We start from the raw sequence: 27,905 nt of genomic DNA, 5'->3' as shown, positions 1-27,905 counted from the left end.
GTAAATCTGACCTTCAATCATAAAACTCAGATCTCCAGTGTTTACAGTCATACCCAAAAGGCGCTCTCACAATCTTGCCTAAAAACACAGCGATGAACAAAGAATGTTACCAGAACGTTCTCGAGAGCAACTTCTCCCAACCATCCAGGGACAATTTGGTGATGAAGAATGCCTTTTCCAACATGATGGAGCACCTTGCAACAAAGCAAAGGTCATGCTTAGGGAACAAAACATTAGGATTTTTGGCCCTTGGCCAGGAGACACGCCAGATCTTAATCCCATTGAGAACTCTTGGTCAATCCTCAAGAGGCGGGTGGACAATCAGAAACCCGCAAATTCTGACAATCCAAGCATTGATTATGCAAGAATGGACGGCCATCTGTCAGGATCTGGTTCAGAAGTCGATCGACAGCATGCCAGGGAGAATTGCAGAGGTCTTGAAAAAGAAGGGTCAACACTGCAAATATTGACCTATTGCATGTAATTCTCAATAAAAACTTTTGATACTTGTAAGATGCTTCTAATTGTATGTCATTATACCATAGAAACATCTAGCAAGCACCTGAAAACCCAGGAACAGACTTTGTGAAAATGTAATATTTGTGTCATTCTCAAAACTTTTGGCCATGACTGTAGACAAGCCGATTGCTTTAGGGATATTAAAGTGAACTGGTTGTAATAGCATGATATTTATTATATTATATGATATGATATTATATGATATGATATGATATCATATGATATTAGCACACTTGGACTGAATGAGGCTTGATCTATAACTGATGTTCATCAGTTAAAAAAGATTTTGACAATCATTGTTTAAATGAACTTGACATAAAACGGTTAGAATAATTCAGGAGTGTTGTTTCAATAAAATTATGATATTTGGCTCAAGTGCTGTGTGAATGAATTGTTTGCTCAACTAATTACATTGTGTGCTGATTGGAGTCTTTTGAGAGGGGTTGTTTGTTCACTGTGAAAGGGAATGCTTCTATTAAAATTCCTCACGCCATAACAACAATAGAAAGCTGCGGTCTGATCGTGTCCGAGTGTGTGTCGTCGGCAGGGCAAGCTTTTATTAAAGTTTTGCAGCCAATCGCCAACCAGCCGACTGGGGAGGGAAATGAATGCCCACAGCTAAAATCCAATAAGATGAATTTGGCAGAAACGGCAGCTGCAGGTCTGCCGTTCACGTCTCCCTCACTTTAACAGCCTCCCTGCCTCGCTCCATCACTCGCTGCCAATCAGTCATTCACCAGTGGGGAGCCAGATCCAGTTGTTGTGTTTGCAGCGGTTCAATGCTTGGTAATCAGTCAGGAAGTTTGAAAGTCAGAGGAATGTTTCTTCACTGAAGGGCAAGTCTCCCAGTGTATCAAAGCAGTGGCACTTTGAGTTTCGCTGTTGTTGTCTCTTTTGTTTCTTTGTTTTTCATGGAGCGTGTTGCCCTAAACAACTGCTCCAAGTTTATGTTAAAAAGGTGTTTGCAAGTCGTTGGAATAAAGCTGTGGAGTGTTTGTGTGAATGTTTTAGACTAATACTTAATGAAAACACTATTTGCTCTTGAACATGGCACATATTAATACCATAAGCCATTCAGTCAAAAAGAGCAGGAGCACCATGCAGTATACAACCAGTACCTGAAGTCCAAAAAACTGTGATTTATGTTATGTTATTTCACATGGAGTTAGGGGAAAAGAGGAAATCAATACATACATTCAGCTCTACATTGTAGTGCCTTGGTTCAGTAGTGTTGCTCTAAGTTTCATCACTCCATGACCAGCAACTTGTCATGTCATATGTTTCTGGGCTGATCACGCAAGGTATCTTGAGTGTCCTGGTGAGACCACTGATTACACTCTGGTGTCGTGTGAATTTCAATGGTTCAAGTTCTGACTGCTTGTTTTCATCCTAGTTCCAAATGAGTTTCCATAATGATTGTTCCCATAGGCAGGTTTTAGAGAAGCAAGCTAACCCCATTTGTCTGGATTGAGCCTCACAGCGAGCTTCTCACCGGGCTGACTTCAACTTGTACAAATACACTCTTCATCAAGAGAGCTATTTTACGGACGGACGGACAGACGTGATAGATAGATAGTTGCATTGGAAAGTCCCCATGTCCCGGTTCCAATCCATACTTGGTGCTCGATGCCCATCGCCAGCACTGATCTCATGGATCCATTCAGCTGACCGAGCGAATCCAAGTCCAGACCACAAATCAGGAATTCACCTCTCCTCTGTGTTTTTTTTCTTTTTTTCTAAACCACCAAAAGTTGACAAGTAAATGCAGGAAGAAGGAGAAAAGATGAGTTGCGTTGATGATTATCGTGGCAGCGATTGATGTTTCTAATCTGTTCAGTCAGGTAAAGCGGCGCCCACCTTCTTGATTGTCCCATTTTCAAAGTGAAAGGTTGAAGAAAGTCAACGCTAATCTTGTATTTTCAATCACATTAAGAATAGCCAGTTGTTTATCTCTCATGTGTAACTGCACACCGCATGAATGCCAGAGGAGTTTAATCGGCACAGCAGAAATCTCTCTTAACTGCCGACTGGCCTGCCGTGGTTGTTCAGCAATGTCAGGCCATTAGAGATTTGCTGATGCTCTCGAGGCCAAGATATGAAACTTTAATGTGTTTCTGCCAAGCGCTGTGTGTAAAACAGAAGATGAAAAGCTTGCAGAGAGTTGTTGCATTTTCACTGTTAGTCTTGTAATTTAGACAATTCAATCTCTTTTTATTGAGCTACAGCTGCCTGTAAATATAATTTGGGTCGCAGCTTTTTTCACTGCATCACTTATTTTCCAAATGTATAAGCACTTCATTACAACATAGTCTGCAAAAAAAAGAGCGAACCAAAGCACACGGGGCAACACATTGACAAAGAAAATAGCTCTTTACAGTCCGTCTTGACTGGGGAACTCACTTTTCGCTGACAAAAGTGAAAGGGCCACAATTTCTTTTTTTTCCAACGAGGCAAAGGACCATTCATTTGGTTGGTAGGCGACATGTTCCACTGCACCACTCAAAACGACGACAAAAAGGGAGCACAGGAGCACGAGTCAAATTAGAAATCTTCATCACAGCAGTCGACTCCTGGCTTATCAAGCATGTGTTGAGTTGGGTGATTGGAGGCGAATAAAGACAGTTTTTTTCAGTGCATTCCTCTTTGAATTTGTGATTTTCACTGCCCACTTTTACATCCGCAGTGAACTGGGAACACGTTGTTGTTGTGCAGTAAAGCTAGCAAATTGTGTATGTGTATACATTTTTCAAAATATGCCAGTAATTCAACATTATGGTCAGTTTTTGACTGTTTTTATTGTGGTTCAATGTTTTGTCATTCCCAACATGAGAAACAATAAAAAGATGAAATGATAAATCAAATCTTTGAACTACTCCACATTATAACAACACACTTTCACTCATTTTTTTTTTTTATTCAGTTGTTTAGTGGGTAGGACTGGGCAGCCTGGTGGACCTCTCATAGTCACAGACAGATGCAGCATGTCTTGCTTGAGACTCATGCTAAAAATAACAAACTAGCCTTTAAACTAGCCTTTAAACTAAAATAAAAACAAGGTAATTTTCTAACATAAATAATCATGAATCGCACTGCAAACCAGCGCTCCAATAGCAATCTCTGTTTGTCTTGCTCCTTTCTTAGTAAAATTGTCACTGCAGCGTAGCCAATTACATTTTACACAAGTTTTACAAGGAGTTATCGTACTGTTAGCTCGCATTACTCTTGAAGCATTAGGCTGTGGTTGATGCCACATCATAAACTCCTGAAAACATTTGTTCAATGACATGCCACATGCAACAATCAAAACATTTCCTGTATAGCGATTTCACTCACAACTTCTCAGCTACAGCAGACAAATGGGATTCAACAATACAAGTCAGTGAATATTGTCTGGGAATTGTTGTTACACCTACACCTGGCTACACCTAAACACAGAGTTGTGACTCATAGATTCATCTGAATAGTCGCTTGAGTCTGCAGGAGAAACTCGCTCAGTTCTCATGAGATCCTTGCTCATAACCAGGTCAAAGACAAAACCTTCCTTCCATCAAGGAAACTTCCAACTTTCTGATCTTCAGTCTCCTATATAGCAGCAAAAAAAACAGGATATGCAGCTCTTTATGTTTAATCCACAGCTTTAACTTTATCCACCTAGTTTTCCAACAACAGACTGAGACGGTTGCATCATCATTCTAGGGAATATATTGAGTTTTAGATAAAACCACACCTTGATGATCCTGAATGATGCCACAGCATTATTCCAGCCTGTCAAGATTCCTCCTGAGGCTCTACCCTCATTTGGTGTTTTAATGATGGTGGAGGTGGAGGGCGCTCAGCCGAATATACATTCTTATTAACACCCGATTCTTCATCTGACAGCAACCCAGCAAGCTCATTAGTGACTTTGGATCTCTCGACTTGCCAGAGTCAGAGCAACCATGTCTGAGGAGGATGTATCATTTGAGTCCGGCCCATGTGTCCATGTTGAACCAGATAGAGCGGTCAGAAGCCAAGTACATGTATCGAGAAAATGTCAGTTTCACAAAGCTCCTGCTGCTAAACTTTTGAGTTGTCAGTAGCACAAAAAGCAAAAGAAGGTTTTGGGGAGACTGAAGACTCCTCACCTGCTATTAAAATTCCCCAAACATTCTCAGGCAATATCCTTTTGGTTGGTCCAGTGATTCTGAAATAATGTCATATTTATATTTATATACAGCTTGAGTTGGCTCACAAGCCAAATGTGGCTCTTTCAACAAGGACTCCGGCTCTTTGAATGAAATTGGAGGGCAAAATACTATCAGAACTACCTGCAGTTTTATATATATATATATATATATATCCGGATCCAGTACTGACCTGGGCCACAGCCGACCTATATCCAGGCCAGATGCTGTGGCATGACAGTCAGTTCAAGATAACAGACTCAGTGCAAGATATGCGTCGGCTGGATTCCTCCCTGATCTGCTGCGAATCTGGCCGCTGAGTGGGTTAACTGTCTCAGAAGTTGTTTCCATGTTCATGAGTTCTTATGTGTCTGAGAAGGAGTAGCATCAAGAGTGTGTGGGATAGACACACGTTCTTGATGCAATTAAAACACAGAATTTGTTAACTGAATCTGTTGTCAGACCTTCAAGTGGTGCAGACTGTTTTGGAAATAGCACAGTCCTCTGACTGCACCTGCATTTTAAAAGACAATATGTCACTAGCTATTGTGATTATTGGAAGGCATTTACTGTAAATATAAGGTTTCAGCAAAGGGACTTGGAACATCATTTGTTCCGTTTCATAAGTTTCTTATCTCTTCGGCTCTCACACCACAACGCCTTGTCAAACATGAAGATAGTCCGGGGAGTGAGGGAGCATCCTGTCACAAACAAAAGACAGACCATCATGCCTGACGCTGCCGTCGCACTCATTAAAGCGCCGCTGTAATTAAATCCATTGTGATGTAATTAAAAGTAAAAACATCTTGTATCTCCTTTTAATTGCCGTGTGGTCTCACAACACAATTCCTCGTTACGGCCCTGCTGGTGCGTGGCCCAGGCGTTCTGCCAGGAAATTTGGTGAAGGAAAGAAAAACAAGTTTTGATCGGTGCCAGGGTTAATTGCTGCCAAATACAGGAAGGGCAACTTTTCTAGTTTAAAGAAAAGGAGGCATCACCGTAGGCAAGCATCTCCGAGCAGAGCGTCGGAGTTTGTAATGGCAAAATAATCAGTCGGAGCGGAAAACGCTGCTCGTGTCCTTGATGAAATACATTCAGCGAATGATTCTGCTCATTTTCTCATTAGGTCTGTAAATGAACAGTTTGATCAGGCAGATCTGGAGATTGGACGCAGCAGCCTAGATGTCTTTATCAAAGCGTGCCTGCCTTTGTACCGTGCCGGAATATTAACAGGATGAGCGCCGCCTCTATGCTGGCTGGCTGGCAGCCTCCACGGGGAGCGCAATCGCTAAATAGAAGATCATTCCATTAAATGAGGTAAGTCAGTCAGCGCACTCAGGAGCTGAGCAATTGAAGGTTGCAAAATGAACAACCAACAGAAGTAGGCATTGCAAGTAACAAGCTTGATGGATTTACCTAAACCAGGCACCATCTGGATGAAGGAGCAAGAGATGTTGCCTCCAAAGCAATTTATCTGAGGATAAAACTGAGGCAATGACTGAAGTAATTTGTTTGTTCAACGTGCAGCCACTGCATCTAATACAAAGACGCAGGCTTTATGAGTAATTTTACAGGATATTTTCAGTCAACTAAATGGAAAGCCTAATTGCTGCCAAAAAATATAGTGTTTTACAAATTTATTTTTTGGAAATAAATGGTGCTTTTGGGATCTGATTGGTTTAACCACATATTCACTGGCCTGTCACCATGGGTAAGATTTGACACGTGCATTGCAAGTCACGATCGCACTCAGCATCTAGGTGCAATAACTCCCATGTGCGCAATTTCAAAAATGTAAGTCATGAAGATGCATCATGACTGAAGATACTGTACATTGCTACAGCAATCAGTTAATTTTAAACCCATTTTGTCCCCTCAACTCCGCCTACAGGGTGTTTTCAGCATTTGTAGTGTAGCCAAACATGACTCCGATGTCAGTGCTTCCTCACCGCCCATCCATTAGGACTCTACCTTTAAAGGTAGGACCTCAAGAGGGGCCGTGAAGGATGTACAAGGCACTCTGCTTTTGTGAAGCCAGTTGTCCCTTCCCCGATATTAGACCCTGGGTGTAGGAAAGCAAGTTGTGGAGTGTGTAAGCTAGAATTTTAGTTTGAAAGAGACTTTGTTGTGTGTGAGAACTGACCGTCCAATCAGCAACTGACGATGACTAGTGTGACATTGTGCGCACCAGGGGAATTAACATTGATTCATGTCAGCTGTGTTGCTTTTGCCAATTTTATTTTGCTGTTAAATTGTGGCTGTGTGGGCCTGCGACTGCTCCAAGATGTTTGCAGATTGGTGGTTGCTATTGAAAGACATGAAGATCAATATCTGTTGCTGTGATGAGGCAGTTTTTTGGAACAATGTTGTCCACTCCAGGATGATGTTTTGTCCAAGCAAGAAACCTTGCGTGTGTTGATGGCTGATAAATTGGATCGCTTATTCTAACAAAACCAACCCTCACTCAGAGGTTCACTATCTAATGTCATTCTTGACAGTGTCCTGTATTAATGATACAAGTAGAATTATGACCCAAAGTTGTGTTGACTCCCCACCCTGCTCATTTGGCTGTCCGGATGTCACACCAGTCATATGATCAGATTTTTTACTAAATTTTTAATGAATTAATTCAACTTGAGTTGATAGCGTTTTCTACCACATGGAAAACATAAAACATATATGAAGACAATTTTTGATTGTTTGCCAAGCATATGTTCATTGATGCACATTATCTGCAGCAAATCAATAAATGTATCTTCCTATTAAGAAGTCGATTCAGATTTTTGTGCCATAAAACCAATAAAACCAATAACCCGTTCATGGCAGCCATTCACAATGCATTCTTTGTCAGACTTGGGAAGGTGAACATGTACTTGGTAAGTTCCATTTACTCAATGAAAAGTGTCTCATTGCGACATGAGCATGACACACTCCACCAGTTTCGTCCCTGCACACAGCGCCATCAGGGATTCATCCTCATACCATGTGACGAACACAAGGCAGCGTAGCGTCACAGAGCCAAATACATATGGTGCGTTCCATGCGCAAATTGGGAAATTCCTAGTCACGTAGTCACATAGGATTTGCCAGTCAGTGGGAGAATTCTCACCACCCCGAGTTCACAATCCAAGATTCCCCAAATGTAAATAGGAAGTAGATGTTTTGAAACATTGAAATGCATCAAAAGAAACACATGCCCGAATTTGTGTTTCCTCTTCTTCCTAAGTTTTTTCTAGTTGTGGACAGAGTCCATGATTATGAAGAAGTTGCTTATACCTGGACATGGCACGTGTGCTATCATGGACGTCACTATCTTCTTTTCAGACTGATAACTGGAACACACTGAAATTGGCAATGATGTCATTCCCAGCTCTGACTTCCCACTCCCAAGGTAACTGGAGGGGCGGCAACAGAGCCCACAGAACACTGTGCGCATTCACTTGAATTGATGAAACAACAGTAATAGTGTGCATGTACTGTATTATCAAATATTATTCATTTTTACCATGGAACCTTAACCTTTATTCCGGTTATAACAGCTCTTCACGAGTGCCCTCAGGTTGTCTGGCCATGTAAACAAGAGAAGGAGGTGTAATCGGCGGCAGGTGTCATTAGTTCTCAAAAGGAAACCCAGTTGCAAAGAAAAGAGGTGATCCAGCATGAGAGCAGAGATTACATTTAATCCTTGTCTGATAAATTGGAGCATATGCAAGTGACAACCTCGGACATGGATTCTCACACTCCTGAGAGCAGCACACACCTGACGTCTCCCACTAGCAACAAATGAGTTTGATTTACTGTGGACACAGAGAACCCCATTTGTTTTATGATCTGAACTATGGTGTTTTATTCGAGTTCAAGTCACAACCAATGTGTGAACCTAAACCTTATTGAGTTATTTATTTGCAATGAATGACACACTAAAGGTAGGAACTGACAAAAAAAACTGAAAAAAGTAGTTGTGCTCTTTTGTCATTTCAGTTGCACTTTCACTCAGCAATACCAGCACAATAACCAAAATTAACCAAATTAACCACACAGACTCTGAAAGAAATACAACACCAATTGAAAGGTAAACGTTGATGGCCCATTTCAACTTTCAGAGTTGACTGAAACCACATCATAAGCATGAACATGGATGTAACTTCAAAGTTAGTTAAATGTGCTTCGCGTCAATAACCAGTGAAAATAATATGGCAAAATGGATGAGTACAAAATAAATATGGACATGCTGACATTGGCTATACTGAGCGATGTATTTAGCAGATGCCCACACAAACTTTCACTTGAGGCAACAAGACCATCAGTTCAAGTGTTCTGAATACCGGCATTTTTTGGCTGCTAGTGCCTCTCAGAACTGGGACGATATGGAATAACGCAATACTTAAAAGGTTGATATTCATTCAATACTTGCTTACCAGCTATATTTCATTCTCGAACCATGAACATTTCCAACAAAGTGGGTGTTCTGTCTTTGTTCTCCACTCAGACTTCTGAGAACAAGTGGAATGTGGCTCACAGTAAGCTGCTCAGACAATGTATTCAATGGATTTGATTTTGTATTGAAACGGTGCGTCCAACAATGCTGACTGGCTCTCCATAAAGGAACACCAGCTGAGTTTCAGTCCAACTTGACTTTGAAAAGAGACACAGATATATCCATATCATTAGCATTCATTCACACCACCACCCCCCCTCTCACACGCATCCTCAGATGAGGCATTATTCCTCTGGCAAACTGCTTTACAAGCATTGGTACTGATATTGGCATCACTGTGGTTTACATGGAATCAGTTTGATGCAGTACCACAGTGCTGAGGGCAACACACACCTTTTGGTCATTTGACATTTTGGTCACTGAAGCTTCTGCTCCATAATCTACTGAGTACTTTAAGTTGGTTTCCAAAATTTGGAAGTAAATCCAAGATCTGCTCAGGGAAGCGGTGTGTGCAAACACTTAAACGCTATTTTCAATTTCCAACAATATATGTAGTAACAATGATGGTATGTTGGTTAAGGATATTTATTCTGTCTACCTGATTTACACTTTGCTCCAGGACTTAAACTGCTGGGAGACATAGTGACTTTCAGGTCAAAATTTTACTTGATTATATGTGTGCTGCCATGTATTGTACAGTATGGCCTTCATGTTTGGTCCCACTATTAGCAGATACCATACTGCATTTTTAATTGTATTCACCTAGAGAAACAGTCTGGCGAACTTTGTTCACAAGATTTAAGCATCTATTACAGTACATCGAAATGGACAGTACCAGCATAATTGAGTAAGTAGGGTCTTATTTAAGCCAGAAATAACATTCTTAAGTTGATCTTAACATTATTTTATGAGAATGGAAAACTATAACAAATGCTACACAATCCAGTGTAATGTTTTTTTACCTTGGTGTTGCAAGTTAAAGGACGAATCCTGGCATGTTGTTGGGCTGTTTTGAGTCAGCACTGAACTTACTGCACCTATTTGCATTATCATCATTTGATTTAATAACAAAATCATTTGCATGTGAATATTTTTCTCTGTTTCCTCTCCACCTCTTCAGCACGTCTACCACTTTTCAAGGGGACATTCAGATAAAAATACACAGAGACCAGCAACATCCCCGCCAAGAGTATTTAAATATTAAGAAAGGTTCACTTTCACATTTGTCTGTGGTTTTCCATGCTCGGTTGACTTCAACTCCCCATCACAACGCTAAACCAGTTGCTACATTAAAATTCATGTATCAACAGAATACTTCACTTTCAAGAGTATATTCCAAAGATGGAGCCAGTGAATTCCAAACAGCAGTAGAAGGTGGTCTTATTGTGAAGGCTAAAACTCTAGCTTTAAAGATTGTAATCTAAGTGCACATCTATTACGCAGTGAAATTTCTCTCGAGGAACAGAGACTCTGTGTGTCAGTCTTAAAGAGGGGAAACCTTTATCCGCTAGATTAAGTTACCCTTCACCTCCTAATCAATGAGCCTTTGTAAAAAGGATATGAGCCTTGTGTTAAGAGCAAGAACAAATGACACTGAATCTAGGGCTTCAGCAGATACTTTAGGGCCTGCAGAGATGTTTACTGACACACGCGGTCGGCAACAGTCAATCCTAACAAGCTTGTTAAAACAGCAATAAGTGAGTTTAATTAGAAAATTTCTCAACCATTTAGTTGGAGCGCTGGTGTGTAATTTACAGTATCGGGATTCTGACGTTGCTGGGTAGAATTATGAACCAACAACAGTTAGTGGAGCAGAATCAAGCTCATTAGTGACACGTATAATGTGAAATAATTGTTGATAAAATACATTCAAAATCACTCTCAGTGACACAGCAAGAAAGCAGTTGATTTCAACTATACTTTGGGTACATTTTTCTTTATTTTCACATTTTTGGGATGCGATAATTTTGACATTCAGTTCAATTTGCCACAGCAGCTCTGGGATTACACGTTGTTGCAAGGACTGAGCAAAAACAACATTCAAGTTAAACCTCTCAGTCCATCACAAAAATGAATCCCAACATCCATTGTAGATATTTGTATAGTTGCTATCGTCCACAAAGGCAGGCTGATCAACAGTCTGCTGCTATTGTTGCTAAGCCTCTTATTTTTGTGTGAGCCAAATCTTACAAAAACTGATAAGAGAGCACTTCCTGGTTTTATTTTCATGCTCAGCACTAGCGTGATCATCTTTGCAGAGATAATCCTGTTTCTATTATGGATGTTTGTCCCAGTCTGTGCACAATGATCTTCATATGACAAATAAAGTGACCCTACAGCAGCTGAGAGTGAATCTCACCGATCCAAATACGCTTGCATGTCAGTGAGTGAGCAAAACAACGTCAAGCCAGATGTTTGACAGACTTCTTTATCTATTATTGTTCAGTCCGTTTCATGGGCTTCAACACATTCTTTTGATCCATGTATTTCCATGGAGGCGCTTCCAAACCGAGAGTCTAGCAAACACCTTTGTAATGGAAATGGTTAATGCACTCTCCCAGAAGGGTTCATCAAACCCATTGTTTGCCAAGGAATGGTATTTTTTTTTTCTTTTTTTTGAAAAGGCATAAAAGCCAGCAGATTTATTGTTTGCATGGAGAATGAATTAGCATCCGTTCCTTTCCAGAACAGCCCTTGTTTCTCAAAACAGGAAGTGATTTATTTTGACAGCTCCCTCACATGGTTAAAGAGCCTTTGTTGAACTGAGGAAGAGTGAAAAAAGAAACAATGGGATTAAAAAGGCACAACTTCACTAGTGAGCTAGATGTGTGAAAAGTTGCAGTTGAGTGGAGTTGTGAATATTGCACCAGATGAAGGCCTGGTGGGCTTAGGGTCGACCCCACAGAGGGGGAGAGTGCCCGGACCAGGTCTATAATTAGAAAACACACGGTGCCACTAATCCTTCCTCAATGATTAAACAGCAAGTTTGGTGCCAGAATCAAAAGGCAGCTGGCTGACGAAGATCAACGGTGTCTTCCCACCGAGTTTATAATCGGACTCTCATTAGTTCTGCTCGGTGGGCGGATTCAGGTGAGACGGTTTAGTTCAAAACACATCAAGGACTCCTAAAAGGATTTAGAGATATTCAAACTTAAAGCTGGATTACATGTTGTTTGTTGTGGAATTTAACACCTCAACAACAATGGCTTGAAAATCCATGAATGGAGCAGTGTGGACCAGTTTTTGCAGAAAAGTTCAAAAATGCAAACGCTAAACTAAGTTATAGTGATCGGCTGTGGGACACAAACATGCCAAAAAGTAGTAAAACATTCACCCTCTGTATTTGCCACTCTGGCAGAACAGCCACTAGCTGCAGCTCAGTGAGGCTGCCAATATTTGACCAGTGTCGCACAGCGCGACACAGTTTTTCTCCTCCACATGTGGCTGAGTCCACAAGTCACACAACAACCAGTGTGTGAAGCTCCAGAAGATGGTGAGCGTGTGTGGACACCCTTACTTGAACAGTTTCCATGATGTGGATTGCAGTTTTGGTTTGTTTTATTTTTAAACTAAATGTTTTGGGCATTTCTGTTACCTTCAAGTTCACTTCTTAAACATTCAACAGCATGACATCAGAAGTACAATTATACAATATTTTTCCCACTTTACTTTTACTTAGTGTCATTCAAATCAATTCCTCAGATAAAGGAATAATCATTTCGAACATTTTGTAATTTCAGTATGACTCAATAATAATGATTATGATTTTTGCCACAATCACACAGCTCTACTTGATTGTATTATTGAACAATGTTATTTATTTACAGTGACATATAAGCTGCGCTGTATACGATTTAAGTGTTAAAGCATGTGCACAATAAATTGCATGGAACGAGGCAACAACCATGTTTTTGACAATTCAATGACACTTAAAATGAATAATACAGAAACATTTTTTACTGCACATGTACCATTTTGATTAAAAAATTCAAAATCCTAGACTGAGGTGAATGGATTGACACCAAAGCAAAGCAATGGGCTGATGTTGAGTCCAGTATTTTTTTGTAAGTCATTCTATTAACATGCTTTATTCATGTTATAGTGCCCTGCTGCGTACTAAGATCAGTTTGAAAGCCCCCACATCTCCAACTCTGAATGAATAAAAAAGTGATCTCACCAGCATTGTTGGCTCTGGTGAATTTTGATTGTAAATGAAAGCAACAGCAACATCACATAGACATTGCCAAACATTGCCATGTGGATCCCTTGTGGTTTCATCTGTCGCAGCATCACTTAACGCGCCTCTTCTCTTTCTTTTCAACATATTGAGGGGTTAACTTCCAAACCAGCGGCAGATGTGCACAGCTAATTTCAATCCCCTCCTTTGAACCTGACTCCCATCAAATTCTCATGTCTCCGAAGCGTCAAGACAGTCAAATGTAATCAAGCGCTTTTGATAAACAGGAGAACATTTTTATGATTATCAAAAACATACAGCCTCCGTGTTGATTTCACAGAAGCTGATCATCTCACTCTCGCCCCCATAGCGCCACTGACTCCTCACGCAAGGGAATCTGCTCAGCGGCAGAGAGCAGCTGAGATAAATACTGTCAAAAAATACAAAATCAACTCTGATCCCTTTGTGAGTGGAATGGCTTTCCTCGCAGAATACATTTCCTTCAGTGTGGTTTTAGTCTTTATTTAAGGTGATAGAAACAACTTTGGGCAGCCAAGGACGATCATGTTAATGTAAAGTGACAGAATCCTGGCTCCACATCACAGCTCCATAACCACAATGCTTTGACACAGTAAGAGAGGGACAAATATATCTGTCATTAGGAATACACAACGGCTTTTGGCAACTGTCAACAGTACAGCGTCATGAAGCACACGGCCATCTCAATGTGATCCTTCAACCAATTATTTGCAGATGGGTCTCAGTGGACACAGCTGCTTAAGTGACTTTTTGATTTACCTCTCAAGAATAGGAAGCCACGCCATGTAATAGCCATGTCGGATTGACTTGAAAAGGTGAACGGGAATGTGCCAAACACAGAAGATGATACACCCGCCTGAATATAGTTGTGCACAGTTGTGTTGTGTACGGTTATGGTAGAAATAGTTAGTATTCAGTCCCAAGGCCAATGCACTGTTGAACTCAATGGCAGCATCCATTAGCTATTTTGAATTGAAGTGGACGTAGTACGCACAGGTGTTTCAACAGAATCAAATATTGCCTGTCCCACGTGGCGGTCCATGAGGATGAGCTGGGGTCGATAAGCGGTAATCACTACTTCAACTTGGCTGTCACTTGGTATATAATCTTCTTTGTGTATAACTCATAATGTTCCATATATACCACGTGAAACGCATTTTTATTTAGAGCGAAACAAGCTCCACTCTTGGCTGAACCCTGAGCCCACCGTATCATCTCATTCAATGTAATCCAGCGATATTCCATGTAAATTCCGTAATCAGCCAATCCAGCGATTCCGTCCGTGACTCCACGATCGTGGCAAATCATAGGGCCCAATCATTTGCTGTGACTTCCACGCATATGTGATGTATATAATAAACCCTCAGGATTTGCGAAGACAGGCGTGTCAATATTCGCATCCAAATTTTTTGCAATTTCGTGCTGTTTATTCGCGCCACCGTCAGTGTGCAAGGAATGAGAATGTTGGTATCTAATGAAGACGTCAGCAGAAACTTGAAATCAAAATGAAGCGTGGAAGGTAAAATGTTCTTTTGCTTTTTTTGGCTCAGTTGAAATAGGTTCCAAACCATGAAGGGCTGAAATTTTAGATTTCTGCTGAAGCAGCATAACAACGTGGTTTCATTTCAAGACTAAAACCACGTTGCAAAATTGTGCTATTTTTATATGGATTGCAGATGAATATATTTTTGGGGAATTTTCACTTACGGGATTGATAAAGGAAATCTTGTCTTATCTCATCGGGCTAAGGATTAGCCTGTTAAGTTTAATGGTGGTTTGGGATCTGGGCCTGGTTACAAAGGAGCTCACAGTTTAATGATCCAGTCAGCGCAGGATTTACAGGCTCAGTTTCCACCACTAACTCGGACAACAGCCTCCTCTCTGCCTTCATCTACTTCAACAGGCGGATTGAGTTTAAAAAAAAAGGGAAGAACGTTTTAAAGCAATAAATAAATACTATTTTAGAAAAATGGAAAACACATCAGTTCTCAAAATAAATCTTCCAGTTGATGAGCTGCTGACTACAGTATAAGTCCAGAGGGTACTAAGCTGGGAGCACTTTTTACAGCAGTGATTCTTAACCATAGGGCCGGGGGCCATGCTTGAACCCTAGAGGGCCGCCAAAAGTATTTTTGTCTTAGTCCTTTCGGCCATGAGGGCCGCAAGATACTCAGTTTTAATATATCAGCCACTTATGGTGGCAGTAGTGAGTCACTGAATTGACTTGACAGCTGCAAATCTGTGATAGTTAACAACTATGGTAAAGATCTTGAAAAGAAGGAATGATAAAGAAAGTGATGCCGCCCACAATAGTAAAAACTGTTCATGAAAGTAGCTGTTTATTAATGGAAACATTTTATTGCGATAGTTTCATTTACACTTTACTAATATCTTCTTTGGAGTTTAAATAAAAATATCTAATTTTATTTTATGATATCTAGACATGGTTTTATTACATTTATTTTATTCTGAATTTTATTTAGTTTTTCCAATTTCGTACAGTATCAAGTGCATCAAGTGTATTTTTTTTTCTTTTTTTCTTTTGATGAATATGTCTTGCACCAGGTTGTGCTGCTAGTTGGACTTTTCGATGACAAATATATTTGCGATGATCACATGGTTTCATGTTATTTCACAAGGTTTTGGTTTGTTTACGTGTAAGTAGATTAAATATGATTGTTGATCACAAATGAAATCTAGAGTAATGAATCAGTTTTATTACTTGAATGTGCCCCGGGTATAATTTTTTCTGGGAAAGGTGGGCCCCGAGATCAAAAAGGTTAAGAACCTCCAACTGCACTTTAGTGGGTTTACTACAAAGTCAGGTCCTGCCAGATCCAAAGCATTGGTACAATCTTGATGATTTGTTTGCCTAAAAGATGGAGGAACTGAAAGGACAACAACAAAGGAAGCATGCAGGGAACAATTCCCATAAAAGGAAAAATGTTTTTAAAAATCCAGCAAGTGACGGGTCTCAATAAAAGACACAGAGGCTCATGCAGTCACCCTTGAAACATTGAAGAAGTGACCCAGCAAACTATACGACCCCGGTTCTGCACTCCACAGTGAGGAGATTGAATGCTCTTCTATTACCAGCAGGGGCTACCTCTAGGGACTGTCAAAGAGACTGAAGACACACAGCTGAGGTTAAATGAGGACCTAACCTTTCCACACATCCTGACATAGTGGAAGTCCCACTGAATTCAACACCTTGAGATTCATTAAATATCATATCCTCATGTCAAAGGCTCTGATGCCGTCAATCTCCAACATACAATTGCTCGTTCTCTACACGGGAGTCGCAGAAGGCTGTTTCCTATCTCAGCTGAGTTATACATCCCACATGTAGGTTGTTCGGACATCTCCAGTAGGATTCAAGTGTGTTTCAAAAACAATAACTGAATAACTGTAACTATAACTCTGCACTGTCAGAATCCCAGCAAACTTTATGAATGAGAGGATGTTATTGAAGCCCTCTCCTCAGTCTGTCCTTGCTCCTCCAACTCCCCACTATGTTTGTTGCCTCAGGTGTGACATTAAAACCAGACTTGTGGACACAGCAGCAAATGTATCTGATTCTCAACAGTTACTTCTTTTTTCATGCCACTTCGCAGCCCCTCCCTTTTCTGTTGCTTTCGGCATTTTATCTAAATAAAAAGACATTCACATCAACTTCTGGACACAGTCTCATCCGGGTGCAGTGATGTGTGTAGGCCCAGCTTTGCCACTGTCCATTGGAAAATAGAGCCACTATAGGCCACTTTCTTTGTTAAATCAGCAGCTCACTGACTAGGAGGTGCACGCTCCAGCGGTCCAGGTCTCTTACATTGCACCATCCCAACAGGCCATCCAACATTGCCCAATATTTGGCACACATAGAAAGACTATTTGAAAATCATTCTCAAACAAAAGGAACATGTTTGTTTTCCTAAAAACAAAACTGATGAATAATGACATGTTATAACATTATATTTCCAAAATGTCGTAACTGTCTGTCTAGGGAGCCTGATCATGACGTATATAATGTGTCAGTAGTCAAGAGAAACTGCAACCTCCAGCCTGCAGACAGCGTAGGACTGTCTCAACCTATTAAACATGCTGCTAAGTCAAAATGACTATCAGACCTGTGCTATCCCATCAGCTAACTGTTGAGCTCAAACCTCTATTATCGCCATATCTATTCTCAATATACAATCCTGAAAAGTCTCCACAAACTGCAAGCATCGCTTGTCGGACAAATGAGTTGCACGTCAACTGGAGACAAAGCCAAGTGATGACATCATTAGCCATACTGCCTCTTGTCCATGGGCATTGACTGAGTGAGTTTTACTCATCGTAGGAGACCCTCTCCATAACCAACACCATCCCCCCCACAGGCTGTGAAAGCCTTCACTGTCACCCAGGCCAAGGATCTGCCATCAGTCCCTCTTTTTGTGAAGTGAATGGGCACGGCTTAGCCACGTTTCAAGGCGCCCTAATGTACCATGGCTGGTTCATAAAGGCGGTGTGGTAATTTGCCAAGGATAATGACCCTCCCCTAAATCGGTCGTAAATGAATCACAGTCCATGGATAGGTCCCCTGTCCCCTGTTATATCTGGGATTTTCTGACTCCCTTCACAACGTCCCTCCACTCTCCTGCTTTCTCTCTCCAGTTGGCCAGAAAGCAGGTTGTTTTCTTCCGGCTCATTGTCGTTGCAAACTAAATATCAGCAAACAACAGCAGGACTAGGGGGAGACAACACACCAGGCCCGACTGGAGTCCCAGTGGAACAAGTCCAACAGAAGAGCCGCTTCTGGGCAGCCAGAAAGGGAAGTGGTGCTCCTCACCCTCCATTGACACATTTCAGTGAATGACATTTAGGCCACAATTTGAATCAGGACGAGGGAGGCGGCGAGAGAAAGGCACTGGTGAGCGAGGGAATTACAACAATGGCGAGTAAATGCCAGAGCAATGGAAGATTTTGGCAGGAAACTCTTCAAACAATTAAACTCCCAATTGAACTGCAGTCATTGTCTGACACAGTGGAAAAACAATTATGTTTGCCTCAAACTTTTTGGTCAACTTTTCATCTTTCTTCAGATAGTCTCTCAAAGTCAAAGATGAAATTCCCAGTTAATGCCTATACTGCAGCTTAAACATTTCTAAAACAAATGCTCACCCTAACCCAACAAATCAAGAAATATTTGCTTTTTTGGTCAATTTATTTTTTTATGATTTTAGAATTTATGTGGAACATGACAAGTTATTTGTAAAAAAATGAATAGAAACAATTACTAATAAGACCAATAAACTAGCATGGAAAACACAATTATAGAAATTTGCAGCATCTACATACAGGGCCATTATAGTGACCAAAAAGAACTTGATTTCTATCAGGAAGCATTTCAAATGTAAAAATATTACATATTTCAGTCTACCAACAGCTCTGTGAAGGAGTAAAATTCTACATTCTTTTGAGAAATAAATAGAGGACTAGGTGATTATATACTTTTTATATAGTGTGTCAGCTCAGTGTAACAATATGAAGTATTTTCTTCAGACTGATATATGAATTAAGATGCACTCATTGTTTCAACAGCCTTTGAAAGTAATCCTAACCATCTTAAGCAATAAAGGTCTGGAGGATTACTGCGCATTTCAATATTGCAGAATGTTTCAGCTTGTGTCCAAAAGTTCCATTTTTTTAGGACCACTTTTCGTGATAAAACACCTTCTAGCTGAGCATGTTACAATATTTACTAATATTCATTACTTTCAGAGCAGGACGGTTTTCTGAGCACTATAGAACCGTGGAGTCTTCTGAATTTGTTTTTCACCTAACCATGAATGTAAATAAATCATAGGACACTCAATTGTGAAAACAATGAACACAGTTGATCAAAACCAAGAATGCAGAAGTACATGCAGTTGCAAGGACGTCAGTGCTGTGTCTCATTTTAGGATTTGCTCACAGAAACATCAACATCATGCTTAATAAAAAAAAACATGAATGTTCTCCGACGGTTCTCAAAATCCCAAAACAGGAACTTTAATATTACGTGCACCAAAAATTGTGCCACTGTAATGGGGGCACGCACTTGGGGTGATGTCATGACTCTGACACAAATACATCTCACTAACTGGTGGTCAACAAGCACAGAGCTGGACATTGGACTGAAAAGCAAAACATTAATGGTGGTGATGTCTCTCACTGTGACAAGGAACACGCCATTCACATCACATCCCATCACTCACACTGAAGGCGCAGTAGACGATTGACCGCTGAGGTCTTCAACATAAATACAGCGCAAAGTGACAGCATTGAAGTACATTAGCAGGTAAACTCTACAGACAGCAAATATGAAAATGGAGAGTTTGGAAAAACATAGATGAAAGTACTCACCAACTAAGCATCACTGGGGTGTGAGGACAGGGCTGTCAGTCCTTTTCAAACTGATCCTGGAGTTAGACAGAGGGAGAGAGAGAGAGAGGGGGGAGGGGTGAGTCTTTTTTACTGGCTGTTCACCTCCTTCTCATAAGCAGAGCTCCGCTGCACAAAGAAGCACCGGCGCTCTCATAAACAAACCGCCAAACTTTTCAATGGAGCAGAGAAGGCGGAGCTGGAATGGCATTTAAAGTGAGACTCAGTGGGGTGTGGAGGGTGTGGGGGAGTCTGGGGCAGGCGAAGGGGCGGAGAGAAGCTGATGCTTTCACAAAAAAAGAAGCCTCTGCCTAGACAACAACAATGCTCACAAACACCTGAAAAACAGTGCAGAAAGGCAGCTGAGGTGTTGAACATTGAGCATGGAAATCAGGCGACAGGGTGTCAGGTCAGGTTGGACACACATGATGTGTTTAGTACACAGCGCATAGGGGTGCTAATTGGGCAACTAATTGGAACAAGGGACCCCCCGGTTGGTTCCTAGAGCAACCTGGGAGAGCAGCTCAGGCGTGCTGGTGACGTCATCTGATAAGCATGGCAGCCATTTCACTGGATGAGGTCATCTGTTTGTACCGACGAACCAACCCCTTTGTTTCACTGCGGCTGTTTTCGTTTTGATGGTAAGAGTGTAGATTCATTCAAATTTTCACAAGATTTTTCTCCAGCTATTTCAGAACAAGGGGATCTCACCCTGACGGCATATGTGGTACAATCCCAAACACAGTTATGGACCAGATTCCACTTTGAAAAATGGTATGCCCTCATTTAAATCTAATCTGTATAGCCTGACAATATAGCTTGAACCTAAACTCTGGGGAAAATATCATTGATTCCTAAGATTCAATGTGATTTTGAATGATTCGGATTCTTTAATAGCATACTAACATATAAAGACTAGAACTCACTAGTTCAGCTCATTGCTACCCGTGCACTATGCTCTGACCCCTTTTGAGAACCACCTGTGTTACCAGTGGACCGTCAGTATGGACTCCACATTTCCAACAAGAGTGGGATCAGAATGAAGAAGGTGTAGGTTTCTATTTGTGTTGCGTTGTTGATCCATGTCAACTGGATGACACTGGCATTTACATGCTTCTCCCTCAGACCCGTCATCTTTATTAGACCGATCTCATGAAACAGTGTTGGATCATAATTGTTATGTGCAGTGAACATGATGGAACTGGCATGTTTCCAATAGCATGAGTAAATAATCCTGATTGGGATGTGAACGAAATAAACATTTGCTTGATAAAAGACAAAGTCCCTAGAAAATATTCTTCCCAACAACTAGAACACACAGAAAACAGTGACTTGTGCAAACTGCTCTTGTATACTTTACATGTTTACACATTCCTTTAGCATTCAAAACCTGAAATCCAGAGCCTTCTGGGCAAGACAAGTGGTTGGGGTCGAATGAAATAAGGAACAGAAACCAGTTAAATCGGTGGTGATGTTAAGTGGTGTAAATTCTGACTTTATATCCATGAAAAAAAATGACTGGGAGTCGATAATACATCACCATGCAGGTCCTGAATTCCATTCCTGCACCAGCTTCAAGTAAAACTATGCCTCTAAATAATGCAGGTACCTCCAGGAAACTATCCTGTTAACCGGGTTTGGGAGACAATCTTGTTCCCTGTACAGTTACATTTCAGTCTATCTATGTCGGAGCTGAACATTCTACCTTTTAGGAACTTAAATTTTAAGAGACCAGTAAACAAGACAATAGTACAAATGATTGTTTCCTGTTTGGATCCACCAGGGTGGATCTTAAATTGCTGGTCAACACAGATTCTCAACTGGGATAGTAGTGCAGCAGTACTGAAGCTGTGCAGCACAACCGTTTTCAGGTTCTTTAATAAAATGAATGTAAATTGAGTATTTCAAGGCTTCACCAGGACGTTTTTAATACATGAAATTTGCATTCCAAACGGGCGAAAATGAGGTTTATCTTAATGTAACAAAGAGGTCGATATTTAAACAAATGGAAATTGAATATAGAAGCCAAGTTCATATTCAAATTAAGTAAGCAGAATAAGAAACGGTTATGAGACATGACGCGGGGAATCTTAATGAACAGTGGTTGTTCAAATGACTCAGCCTGCCGGGGTTTACCTCATGGTGCTGCAGAGGGTATCAGACAAGATTCACATTCTGCCTCACAGGTGGAGAGCCAGATGATATTGTCACACTCAGTTATGGACCTGCGTGACCGACCCGTCAAAATTCCAGCAACAGAACCAAGGTGAAAGGTGAAGCAGACTGACCATACACCCTTAAGAGAGTGAAGAAAAATGTAAAGTTGGCGGCACAAATCGGTCTCCCTACAGTAGGTGTGTAACTGGCATCCCTGACTATGAATGAATCAGTATATGGTTTTCTGCCCTGGCCATCCAAGCCACCCAAACAGGTAGGCTAACGCAATAGTTTTCTCTCTAGTTTTCTCTCAAGTTTAACCAAGAATGCTTGGATCCTATTAAAATAAAGTGAACTATCACAGGTGTCCGGAAAATATCAGGCTTGTTCACAGGAGCAGTCAGGAGGATGAAGCATTGTGGACCAAAAGTCTCTTTTTACACACACTTACGCGCAACACGCACAAACACAGTCTGGAATTACTGGGCCCCACTCAAATTCAGTAAAACTTTAATGAGGTGAAGGCGGACATGTGACAGTCATACATTATGACTTGACAATAAGTCAACTTTAAGCATGTCTCTGAGGGTGTCCAGACAATTTAAAGACAATTAACATGTTTGGGGTTTTGCCCAGTGTCCTAGCAGAAACATGCCAGTATAGTAATATAAATCATTTAATAGGTGTAATATTTAACATTGAAAAATAATTTCCGTCTGATATTTATCATTCATTTTTACTTGAATATCACCATTAATATTCTGAAAACCATCTAATTGAAAAGCTGTCACTTTACGAGCACAAAATTCAAATGAACTTGTTCATTTTCAATTATACTTTATAGTTTATACACTCACCTGTCACCAGGTATTACAGTATATATTAACCTCAATAGTCCCAATGCTCATGTTATGTTCACTTGTCACATAGCAACCTGTCAACCCGGTGATATGAACACTCGTTCTCTGCGTCTGAACTTTAGAATGGTTAAATTGATCTCTTCCAGGCTGCGACTGAGAAGCTGCACAATCCCTCGCTCATTTCTGTCCGTGAGAAGCTGTTATCAGCAGCTGCCCCTGAATCCTACACTGGAAATCTAATTCTCCTAATTGAGCTGCAGCTAACTCCATCAGACACTTGAATGAAGACTTGGTGTGAAGTAGGAGTGAAGGCAACTTAAAAAAGCAGCATGAGATCCCTCGCCCCATCCCTCTCTGAAACAAAGAAATGAACGAAACCTGTTCCACTGTACGTGTGTCGCTGAACAGTTTCAGAGTGGCAAAGAAAATGTGTCTAATTAAGAGCAGATTACTTCCTGTGGCCTCGCGATGAGGCTGAACACACTGGGTCTGAGTACTCGATGTTATTAAACAAATCAGCTGGGCAGAAAGACAACGCAGAGAGAAAAATATTACATCATAAACAAATTAAGACTAGTCCTCATTCCCATTGAGTAAGAGACTGATGTTGTGATAGTCAGCTTTTGGGCAGTGAAAACCGATTCCTATTCAGAATACTTAAAAATTGTCACATTCTCTGGAATCGTAAACAAATGTTAATTCAGGTCCCTCTTATCGATTCCCGACTGTGAAGTCCGCCTCTCCTTGCTGCCGACGCGACCACAGTTATGGAGGAGTTTGAGCAGCGACGGTAAAGCATTCATAATGCAAAACCATTTTGACAGAAAATAAAATGTATTAACCATATTTTACATCAGAGCATTTGTAAGTGAATGTGCTAACAGCTGATAGTGCTAAAGGTGCTAAGATAAAACTTCAGAAAAATTAAGTTAGAAAAAAAATCCCATTACAAAAATATGGTGACTTAGAGATACAAATGAAGAAATGAAGAATTGTAAAGGACAAGACTGTGGTACAAAGACAACACAATGCACAAAAATGTGTTTTAACATGTTTTTATATTGTATATTTCTTTGTCTGAAGCAGCATGTACATTTTAAAGATGACAAGCTATTGCCCACATACATATGGTCTCTCTGGTTGAAAATGGAAATGCCATAAAATGTTTTCAAGATTATAACGTTGACTCATCCCTGGTGCAACTCGTGCTTTGTGAACATTATATATAAAATTGCATTTTTGGCACAAGCAAGTTCTGCTTCAGTTTGTTACTTTAATTTATTTATTTTACAATCTGTCAATCGCTCACTTGATGCAGTCACAAAACCCCAGAAATGTCTATACCTGTGTAGTGCGCCAGGGAGTACATTCAGTTTTCAGTGATACATGGCCGGACTTTTCCTTTCAAAAGGCTTCCCCCTGCAGTTTCTGCACAAAATCGTTGTATGATTACAAAATGAGCCAGACAATTAGCTCATGTTCACAAATGAGTTGGTGTTTGTTACACAACAGAAACTGTGGCAGCCCAAGTCCCCCTCAACTCACCATGTAGGTTTGCTGTCCAGTTTCAAATATCCTTGGCTTTCTATCAATGCACTTGACAGCTGTTTATAGATGCAGCTTCACCTTTGACCCCCACATTCCCCTATTTCTCCGCTTCTCAGGTCAGTGGAAAGGTCAGTGGTGTTATTGCAGAGGAGCTGATGGATGAGTTTACCGACAGCAGATAAACTATTGATTAGAAAAAGACCACTGAGGAAATAAGAGCACATGTTCAAAAGAGCTGATAACACTGGCGTGTTTTATAGCACCACACTGCAAGCCGTGTGTTTGTGCCTGATTACTCGGTGAGCTTAGGTGGCCCTCTGGAGTAATTAAAGGGGCCACTCCATTATAAAAGCCTTCAGCAGCTAATACATCTTAGCGAGCCGTAACCCCGCATGACTGACCAACGGGGGCGGAGAAATGATGGACAATTAACAAAGCGATTTAAATGCAACAGTCTTTAAGAACGCCAGCTTGAACAGAGTCACAGTCATTACACTGTCTGCGAAGATTCGCAGTCAGCCAGGTCATTGATGTTTAAGGGTTTAAGTAGAACTAAAGGGCTTGCAAGTCAAACCGACATTCTATGGATGATGGAGCGCTTGTACAACACTCTAATAATGACACACAATAAAAGCAGCAAGAGCTGGGTGTTGCTTCAAATCCAGTTAGCTAGTGTAAGTGGCTCCAGTGCAAACACAGGATGTCAACGTTTCTCATGTATATCAACAATATCAACAGTGATCATTTATCGTACCAGTTTATTCATAAATCATACAGACAAAAAGAAAAACTGCACGAGTACCGCCTGGTCTGATATGATATTAGCATTTATTATCCTTTTTTAAATGTTGTACTCAAGATATGGCCATCAGAATAATACTCTTTCCGACTAGTACAGTGGAGTAGAGGAGAGTGCAACTGTCTCATTATGCAGCAAATCAATAATAGCAAAAACAATCGGAGTGAAAAATAAAAGATAATTTTAGATATTATATGTTATTATAAAAATAGTAAGAGTCAGAAAAAAAAACAGCAGCCTTGAAAATAGTGCTGGAGTGGAGTTCTATGAGGATCAAATATTTGACGTTCTTTTAACATTGTAACATGAACGTAAAGTGGTACTATTTTCCAACATTATGTAATAAATCATTCTGAGATGAAAAATGTGGTCACTGTGGGAGAAAATTAAATTGAAGGAAGATTGACTCCCTCAAGGTCAGACCTCACTTAGAAATACGTACAGTATTTGAAGGTTTTTGCCTTGGAATTGTGTGGTAAAATGGTGTGTCAAACGTGTACTTCTTTTCTGATCTTCAAGCAACAAAACTTTCTTTCTCACTCACTTTCAGTCCCCCACTTTCAGCTGGCTCTTTCTGTTTCATTATCTGCAACTTCATTTCTCAACAATGAACAATCAGCAGTGTTTTTTCAGTCAAAGGATTAACTGAAATCTGGTTTGGCTCCTTCCATCACTCAGTTTGTCTTTAATCAGATCAAAGTCCTACACTGCACAATTCTGAAAGCGCGTTGGTGAAAAACAAAGAGAAATCATCGTCCGCAGTGTTCTCCTGCTGTAATCCTTAAACGTCTTAACATATCCCGAAGAGAACAGGCCAAAGGCCCAAGATCAATCACTCCTTCCTTTTTTATCCACCAGACTTGATCTCTGTTTGCCTGTTCATCTTTTCTATCCTCAGCTGTGAAACCCCAACGGCAGAAGCTTCCTAAAATGTTCACATTAGGCTAAATCCAGTGGACCAGGTCACTAGAAAGAAGCGTGGGCCCGGACCGATTCTGTCAAGTGAGAGAAGCAGCAGCGCTCCATCACCTGCCGTTCAGAATGTTGGACTGAGGTGAGGAATTATATAAATCTAGAGGACGTTGGCTTCCACTGGGCAGCAACGTCAGATAATTCATTCAATTCCTCTGAGGGGGGAAGCAGGGCGCTGAGGAAGGTAACAGAAGAGGGCCATTTCACAGCATGCAAATCTCAAGCTTTAGGGAAGGATTGTGAAAATACATTTGCACGATGCAGCTGTTCCCAAACACATTCAAAGTGAAAGCCACATGATGGCGATGGGTGGCACTTTCAGCTGCTCACAGCTCATACGCTGCTTTTAAGTCCTTCACTATGTAAATGACAAAATTGACTGAACTGATCCCATCAGCCTAATGTACCATATGCATTAGGCCAAAACAGCTTTCTGCACTTAAACACTCGGGGTACACAAAGTGGAAACCACAATCAAGCCTGGCAGCGATTTAGAAATACTTAGATCCCTAAGTTTTCAAACGCTTTTTTAAAGTCTTGCTACTGTATATATTTGTTTAAATGCATGATTCCGCATATTTTTTTCTCAAATTATGTTTTTTTTCTTTCATAAAATTAAGTGTAATATTTCATAAACCATGTATTTTCTCTTCTTTAGCTGCAGTTGATCTGATAAATTTCATTATAACCATCCTTTCTGATGTCATCTTTTCTCTGCTTTTATGAGCAAATTGAATTTAAAAATACAATGAATTAATTAATTTATGTGTAATCAATCCCTATTTTTGCAAATAATCTTTCAGTTATTGCTCACCATATGAGCATGTTACTGTGGGATGGTTTGGTTAACTGATCAACTTAATTTCCCGTTTTTGTTTTTTATTTCCCAGGCTTCATAACCAGAGGAGCAAATACGGGAGAGTAAAACAAGGGTTCTGATAGATGACAACACAGAGATAAAAGAATATTCAATAACAACATGGCATTCCATGAATGTCTGTAGTCAATAAATGACTTGATTATGATTTTAGTGGGACAAAAGCTAACAAGTAGCACCGTCTTTGAAACAGGCCCAGCACTGGGATCCTGACAGAGACGGTGTCTGATGTAGCACGTGCGTGTTGACTGCCGTGGAGTCATATATCATACCTGCTTAACAACTCTTGAAATAGAAGAGCTTGGTCATAAAGACTAACTGGCTGAACAAGAGACACGTTGAAATTAAATGTGATGCTGTGAAGGAAGCTATTAATTCTGGTTCAAAAAGAGCATGGCCTCTGGGAAGGAGTAAGACCAAGAGTGCAACGCTGGCCGAATGTCTGTGTGAGCAGCAAGTGTGAAAACTCTTGAGTGAAAAAGGCTTACTGGGAAATTTATCTGCCAACTCTATGACTGATATCAGACTCTGTATGACTAGCTGTCTTCATCAAACTTGGAAACTCAAGACAGTAGTAAATCAGCTGTTAGGGAGAAGAAGTGAAGGAGGTTCAGGGGCGAGGAGAGCAGGGTAACTCTGACTCAGGAGGAGCACTATGGTCTCTTCAGTGGGAATTGCCCAACCAGTCTTGGTGAGGACAGTGAACCGTCTTCTTTTGGGTAACCTGATACGGGGGGCAGCTAATGTTTATTGTAAAGACCTGCAAATATGTTACTTTCTCGATTAAGCATTTTCAAAGCATTTATTTCTGACTTTGCACTCAAAAACATCACTGAATGGAAAACTACTGCATAATCAAACGGCAAAAAAGAACAGAACCTAAAGTTGAACAGTGTGAAGGTTCTCAGCAATGTGTCACACAGTGTTGATCTCAGCACCAGTCCAGTTTTCACA

The 27,905-nt window shown here is 40.7% G+C and overlaps 1 protein-coding gene across 4 annotated transcripts in view; it reads right to left on the bottom strand.

Annotated features, from left to right (window-relative positions):
* sema5ba (sema domain, seven thrombospondin repeats (type 1 and type 1-like), transmembrane domain (TM) and short cytoplasmic domain, (semaphorin) 5Ba) overlaps window positions 1-27,905 on the bottom strand; it is a 162,246-nt gene that overhangs the window by 105,371 nt on the left and 28,970 nt on the right. For all 4 annotated transcript variants that reach the window (XR_008415909.1, XM_053876546.1, XM_053876548.1 and 1 more), the window contains exon 2: window positions 19,721-19,776. The gene's annotated coding sequence lies outside the window, so the exon portion shown is untranslated. The remainder of the gene's footprint in view (window positions 1-19,720; window positions 19,777-27,905) is intronic.

The sequence above is a fragment of the Synchiropus splendidus genome, chromosome 10, assembly GCF_027744825.2.
Source record: "Synchiropus splendidus isolate RoL2022-P1 chromosome 10, RoL_Sspl_1.0, whole genome shotgun sequence".
NCBI classification, from domain to species: Eukaryota; Metazoa; Chordata; class Actinopteri; order Syngnathiformes; family Callionymidae; genus Synchiropus; species Synchiropus splendidus.
The sequence above is the reverse complement of the archived record's forward strand: the minus strand, read 5'-3'. Positions and strand labels throughout refer to the sequence as shown.